The sequence below is a fragment of the Drosophila subpulchrella genome, unplaced genomic scaffold, assembly GCF_014743375.2.
Source record: "Drosophila subpulchrella strain 33 F10 #4 breed RU33 unplaced genomic scaffold, RU_Dsub_v1.1 Primary Assembly Seq54, whole genome shotgun sequence".
NCBI lineage: Eukaryota > Metazoa > Arthropoda > Insecta > Diptera > Drosophilidae > Drosophila > Drosophila subpulchrella.
In genome coordinates this window covers 731,207-737,913 of record NW_023665691.1, presented here as the reverse complement: position 1 = coordinate 737,913, position 6,707 = coordinate 731,207, and the positions used below count along the sequence as shown (strand labels likewise).

Genomic DNA, 6,707 nt, shown 5'->3' with positions numbered 1-6,707 from the left:
CATTTCTATTAGATTTTTTTAATCTCCTAGCTTTGTTAGTGTAATTTTACACTCACTAATCTTGCTAGAACTCTTTTATTCCCAATCTCTCTACCGCTTTATATTACAACTGTAATTTAAACTCTCTCGGAACCTGCCGATTTTCTGGTAGATTTTTGGTGTGCTATTCTCTTATTCTCTCTCTCTTGCTTGCTTTACCTTGAAACTGTTCGTGCGTAAAGTTGTCAGTGTCCCACAAGCAACGCTCAGTCGATAGAAGACTTATTCTCTCGTGCTCCCTTACATTTACATTAATACGCGATCTCGCGCTCTTATTTTTTTCGTGTTTTGTGCCTTTGTGGTTTTGGAATTTGATCCCAGTTCCAAATTTACTTGAGGTATTTTTCATATTTTATTTAATTTTTATTTCATCTCCTTTAATTGGCTCTTGTCTGCTCTAAGAAAAATTGTACTCTTTCGTCTTCAACTAAAGACCCTTTTATTTTCTGCTGGCTCTGCGAATCGATGATGCACGTTAAATGCGCAGGATTTACTGGCAGAGTCAAAGACTTCATTGATCAGAATTCTGGACTCAAGTGGTCATGCGGATCCTGCAAGGAAATGGTTGTTGAGATGAGCGGCTTTATGAAGCAGACTCGAGACAGCCTTTTGAATCTCTCTGGTGCTTTTAAACAGCTCAATGAGGGGTTCAATTCCGTTTGTGCCCAATTTAATAATAAAAAATTACTAACTGAGTCGCCTAAACGTAAAAAAACCAGCTTAGCGGCAGTTAATACGGTCACGGTATCCACCCCAAATCCGAACTTGGTGGCTGCAGCAGTCTCTGTTAACACTGTGGTAAGTGAACCTACTGCGCCTATGGATACAGCTGTTTCAGGTGAAGTCACTGCTTCTCGAAGTCGGGTGGTAAAGAAACCTACAGTGCCGGCTACGGTGCCGACCGTACCTATAGGTACAGAAGTTACCGTTTCTGGCTCTCAGCTTAGTGAGGTGCAATCTGCTACTGGGGGACGTAAGAAATTATCAGTTGTTCCACATAGAAAACAATTATTTGTTTCGAGATTCACCCCAGATACCACATCTGAGGATGTTTTGGAATTTATTCGCGAAAAATTCCCATCCGAGAATATTTCAGTTGAACAATTTAGATTTTCATATGCTCGTAGTATATCGTCTTTTAAAATATTTGCTCCGCCTGATGTGTTTAAGGTACTACTTTCTGAAAGCTTTTGGCTTAATGATGGTTTAGTAATAAAAGAATTATTTCCCAATAAACCGAGAACAAATAACAGACCTTCCACTCTCCTTTATTCTATGATTTTGTGTCTCCTTTATCGATTTGATGGTGTCCTATTGGTTACAATTGTATCAAATATTTTTCAAAATCAATACTTCTCATCTCTTCTAACCAATGAATAGTAAAAAAATCTTAAGTATGCACCTCTCATCTTCAATATTATCGTTCACGCCCACTTCAAACACTATAAATGATCGAGGACAATAGTTAGTCTTCCAAAAATAGTCTTGAAGTGGGATACTCTGCTACGTCAAACACATCTTAAGTAAAAGTGAAAAAGTGATCGTGAAAAAATAGTTTAAGCTAAAAGAATAAAATAAAATGAATAACCAAAATCAATATTGTCAATCCTGCAAGTGTTTCTTGCAAAAGAATAAGTGGGCAAACCATGTCCGTTCGGAGGTGCATAAGCGAAATGCAATTCAACCCCTTGACGGAAGAGTCAAAAAAGTTTCTGAGGGATTCAAGGGAAGAATACTGCATTACATGTATGTAAACGATGGATCGGACTTGATCTTACCTGAGAGTTTCTTGAATGAAGCTGGATTGTCACTGCTACCTCATCTCAGCATTCTATTAGAAAGTTATACTTCAGCAAAAGTCAACTTTGAACTGTTTGCAGAGTATATACTTTTTGAAGATGTGTCTGAAGAAATTGATATGAAAAGTTTTCAAAGTAAAATGACGATCATGAATAAAGATTCTGATTTAGAATGTATCTTTCATGAACATATCATGGAAATAATTTCTAAAACTCAAGAATTTCAAGAGAGAGACAGCGGATGGTCTCTTATAAAATTTATTCGCTTGGAAATGAATGTGAACCACTATACACCGATGGCTGGTTCGTCCTTTATACCACTACCTCGTTTCCTTTTGACAAAAAAAGCAATAGTCAATGTTTGTAATGAAAATGATCAATATTGTTTTAAATGGGCGTTGATTTCTGCCTTAAAAATTGTTAACAGGCCGCAAAGATTTTCGGCATATAATATTGATATATCGCTGGAGATAATTTATATAAGTGATGAAATAAAATTAGATTTCACAGGGTTGTCTTTCCCCCTTGAAATAAAATGTATTAAGCATTTTTTAAAAAAGAATACTCATATGAGTTTGAACGTATTCGGATACAATGAAGAGACGAGGGAAATAATTGGACCACTTTTTCAATCGGAAGTGGAAAAACCTCTTCATATCAATATGATGTTTTTGGAAGACGGTGGGAATGGACATTACTTGTACATTAAAAATATTTCAAGTTAAGTTCTTTTATTCATTTTATCTCTTTTAAGCAATTAAATAATGTGTGTATAATTCTCTTTCAAAGACTAATGACTGCGCAAAGAGGAAATCAGAGGAGGGCGCAATTTTTCTGAAATGTGTGCTTGAATTTTTCCGGAACCCAGGAAGCTGCATTGAAACACAAGACGCTCTGCAGTAGGAAGGTTTCAAAGATGCCGCACCCCCAAAATAATACACTGAAATTTACCCAAAGTCAACATCAGCTTCAAGTTCCATTTGTTGTCTACGCGGATTTTGAATGCATTCTGGAACCAAAAAATCTTGAAGTGAGCCCCAAATTTTTTAATATTAATGAACATATTCCAATATCATATGCGTATTATATAAAGTGTGCTTTTGAATCTAAACTAGATAAATTTGTTTTAGAAACAGGAAAAAATTCGGGAATAAGTTTTGTAAATTCATTGATAAAAAATTTAACTAAATTGAGTGATGACTACTTACATAAAATAGTTCCTATAAGGATGACTTTGGATGACCAGCAAATATTTGATAATTCATTGAATTTTTCTATTTGTCAGAAAGGTTTAGGGACTGATAGGGTTAGAGATCAATGTCCCATTCTAAATGTTAGTTGGATTATAAAGTAAAGAAATTTATTCCAGTCTTTTTTTAAAATTTTTCGAAATACGACTGTCATTTATTTATTCAAGAGTTAGGAAAGATACCCGGTGAAATTTCCGTAACACCAATAAATAAGGAAAACTATATTTCTGTCTCAAAAATAATTAAATGCTGAAGTGGAAATAGTTTTGAAATTCGTTTTCTCGATACGTATAGATTTATGCCATCAAGTTTAGATACCCTAGCTTCTAATATAGTTGATGATCAAATGAATACTGTAATGACATTTTTTAGTAATGATATTAAATTTCAACTAATGCGTAAGAAGGGTATATTTCCCTATGAATATTTAGATTCCGCTAGTAGACTCGAGGAAACTTCCCTCCCACCAAGGAAAGCATTCTATAGTAATTTAACGGGAAGGGTATGCTCTCAGGAAGATTATGATCACGCTCTTAAAGTTTGGTCCCATTTCTCATGTTCCACTCTTAAAGATTATTTAGAATTATATTTAAAAACTGATGTATTCCTTTTAACTGACATTTTTGAAAACTTCCGAAAAATTTGTATGCAAATTTATTCACTTGACCCAGCTCAGTATTTTACGACACCAGGTCTATCTTGGGAGGCAATGTTGAAAACTACAAATATTCAACTTGAATTGCTGACAGATATAGATATGTATAGATTTATTCAAAGTAGCATTCGAGGTGGTTTAGTTCACATAAATATACAAAAGCAAATTACAAAAATTTGTCAAGTCTTGAAGTGAGCCCCAAATTATTTAATATTAATGAACATATTGCAATATCATAAGCGTATTATATAAAGTGTGCTTTTGATTCTAGACTAGATAAATTTGTTTTAGAAACAGGAAAAAATTCGGGAATATGTTTTGTAAATTCATTGATAAAAAATTTAACTAAATTGAGTGATGACTACTTACATAAAATAGTTCCTATGAGAATGACTTTGGATGACCAGCAAATAATTGATAATTCATTGAATTGTTATATTTGTCAGAAAGGCTTAGGGACTGATAGGGTTAGAGATCATTGTCCCACTCTTAATGTAATTTGGATTATAAAGTAAAGAAATGTATTCCAGAATTTTTTCAACATTTTTCGAATTACGACTGTCATTTATTTATTCAAGAGTTAGGAAAGATTCCCGGTGAAATTTCCGTAGCACCAATAAATAAGGAAAACTATATTTCTGTCTCAGTACAGCTTCAACCTCCGAAGAGATAAGTCGTGCCACAACTGTGTAAAGCCTAGCTTCGCGCAAACCAAAAACGGTATCAGCAAAATTTTGCACAAACAAATATCAACCACAAAGAGAAAATAAGAAACACAACAACACCAAACACACGAAAACTTCTAATCCGGGCTTAAGCCCTTTACCAGAAATCATGACAGACCCACCAGACATTTACAAAACTCAAAAATCATACCATTCAAAATTAGGCGAACCAAAATTTATTATAATTAAAAGGAAGGACAACGGCTCGTTTGAAAAACTATCACCATTCATCATTAAAAGATCCGTGGACTTTGCCTGTGGAGGAGAAGTTGACGGATGCAAAAAATTAAGAGACGGCACATTATTAATAAAAACTAAAAATGAATTGCAAACCAGAAAGCTCCTTAAACTTACAACAATCCCAGAAATCGAAGTAAAAACAAATGAACACAAAACATTAAACTTCTCTTAGGGAGTTATTTATTGCAACGACCTTAGATTTATCGACGAAGACACAATTCTACTAGAGTTAAAACCACAAAAAGTAACCGAAGTGATAAAAAAAATGAAACGACAAAACCCTAACACTAGCTCTGATAGCAACAACCCCACTTTAATTGAAACAGGCTTGATTATTATAACATTTGAATCGCACAAACTCCCAGAAATATTACAAATCGGTTAAGAAACAGTTCGTGTACGTGAGTATATCCCACTTCCACTCCGTTGCAGAAAATGCCTCCGCTTTGGTCACCCAGCACCAATACGCAAAAGCTCCGAAACTTGCACTAATTGCCCTTCAGTTCTGCAGTAGGGACGCGGTGACATGGCTCGAGGAAAAAAGCTTTTTTTGTTTTTTTTTGTGCTTAAAACGCTTTGCCGCTGTTGACGTCAGCAGAGCAGTCGGCGCAGCGTAGAAGACTGCCCACGAAAACGATCGTGCAACAAAGAGAGGCAGATATTCGGATATTTCCCTCTCTTTCTTGACTTATAATCTGCCTGCACTCGGCGCTCTCAGAGACAAATTTCGGCTGGTCCGTTATTTTTTTTTGCGTCTCTCCGTTATGTTCGGCGGAAAAATTTTCGTGGAGCAGCGACATGTGAATGCCCTAATATTTTAGGAGCATTAATGTGTATCGAAAATATACAACTTATATTATTTTATATAAGTAAATTATTTGATTATAGTAAAATTAAGTAATATGGATTTACTTATAATGTTATGTTTACTTATTATACATTCTTATTACAATATATTTTTAAGTGTAATTATAGAAAATTAGTCCGTTAAAACGGATTTCAATATTTAAAACATTAGTAGTATTAGTATTAACATTTATAAAAAATTCGTATTGTATTTTTTTCTTAAGAAGTTCAAATTATATAGTCAGATATATTTCGCCTTAGAGAGGGTATAAGTGCAGTGGCACGCGCCAACAGCGAAGAGAAAACAAAAGAAATCTAGTAAAGGGGTGAGAAGACTTGGTGCATTCTGTTTGAGTGATTGAAAGGGAAGCATCCATTTTAATGGTGCGCAGCAGAGTTACTTTAATCGTTTAGTTATTATAATAAAGTCAGGTAAGTGCTACATTAGGTTTAAGATGTTGTGCATTGATCTTAGTTTAAAGTACGTACATTTTGAAGGTATTCAATGGGTTCCGTTAGCCGAAAGTGGATGACGAAATGTTTTGTGCCAATAAAAATCCTGCAAAGTGTTATACACAGCTATAAAAGGTAAATGTACAATTAAACAAATAAAACGCATTGTTTAAACATATGTTTTTTCAGGAGCTTTGGCCAAGGATTCAGAGGACCCGGACAAAGGTTTAAGAACGGCGATGACTAACGTTAAAAATAAGCTTACGATGCAAAAAAACAGAAACAATAATTGTACAATTTTTGAAAATCTAAATAATACCATATAATTAAAATGAATTAAAATGAAATTAAATTTTTATTATTTTAAATTCTATATTTTTATACCCGTTACTCGTAGAGTAAAAGGGTATACTAGATTCGTCGGAAAGTATGTAACAGGCAGAAGGAAGCGTTTCCGACCCCATAAAGTATATATATTCTTGATCAGGATCACTAGCCGAGTCGATCTAGCCATGTCCGTCTGTCCGTCTGTCCGGATGAACGCTGAGATCTTGGAAACTATGAGAGCTAGGCTATTGAGATTTGGCGTGCAGATTTCTGAGCTTCTTACGCAGCGCAAGTTTGTTTCAGTAGAGTGCCACGCCCACTCTAACGCCCACAAACCGCCTAAGCCTGTGTCGCCCACAATTTTCATGCTAGA

At 34.8% G+C, this 6,707-nt stretch overlaps 1 long non-coding RNA gene across 1 annotated transcript; it reads left to right on the top strand.

Annotated features, from left to right (window-relative positions):
* The first annotated feature begins 687 nt into the window (after positions 1-687).
* On the top strand, positions 688-6,105 carry LOC119562526. The gene is made up of 2 exons (XR_005221878.1): positions 688-837; positions 6,053-6,105. It is a non-coding gene; the product is annotated as an uncharacterized LOC119562526 (long non-coding RNA).
* Positions 6,106-6,707: the final 602 nt, after the last annotated feature.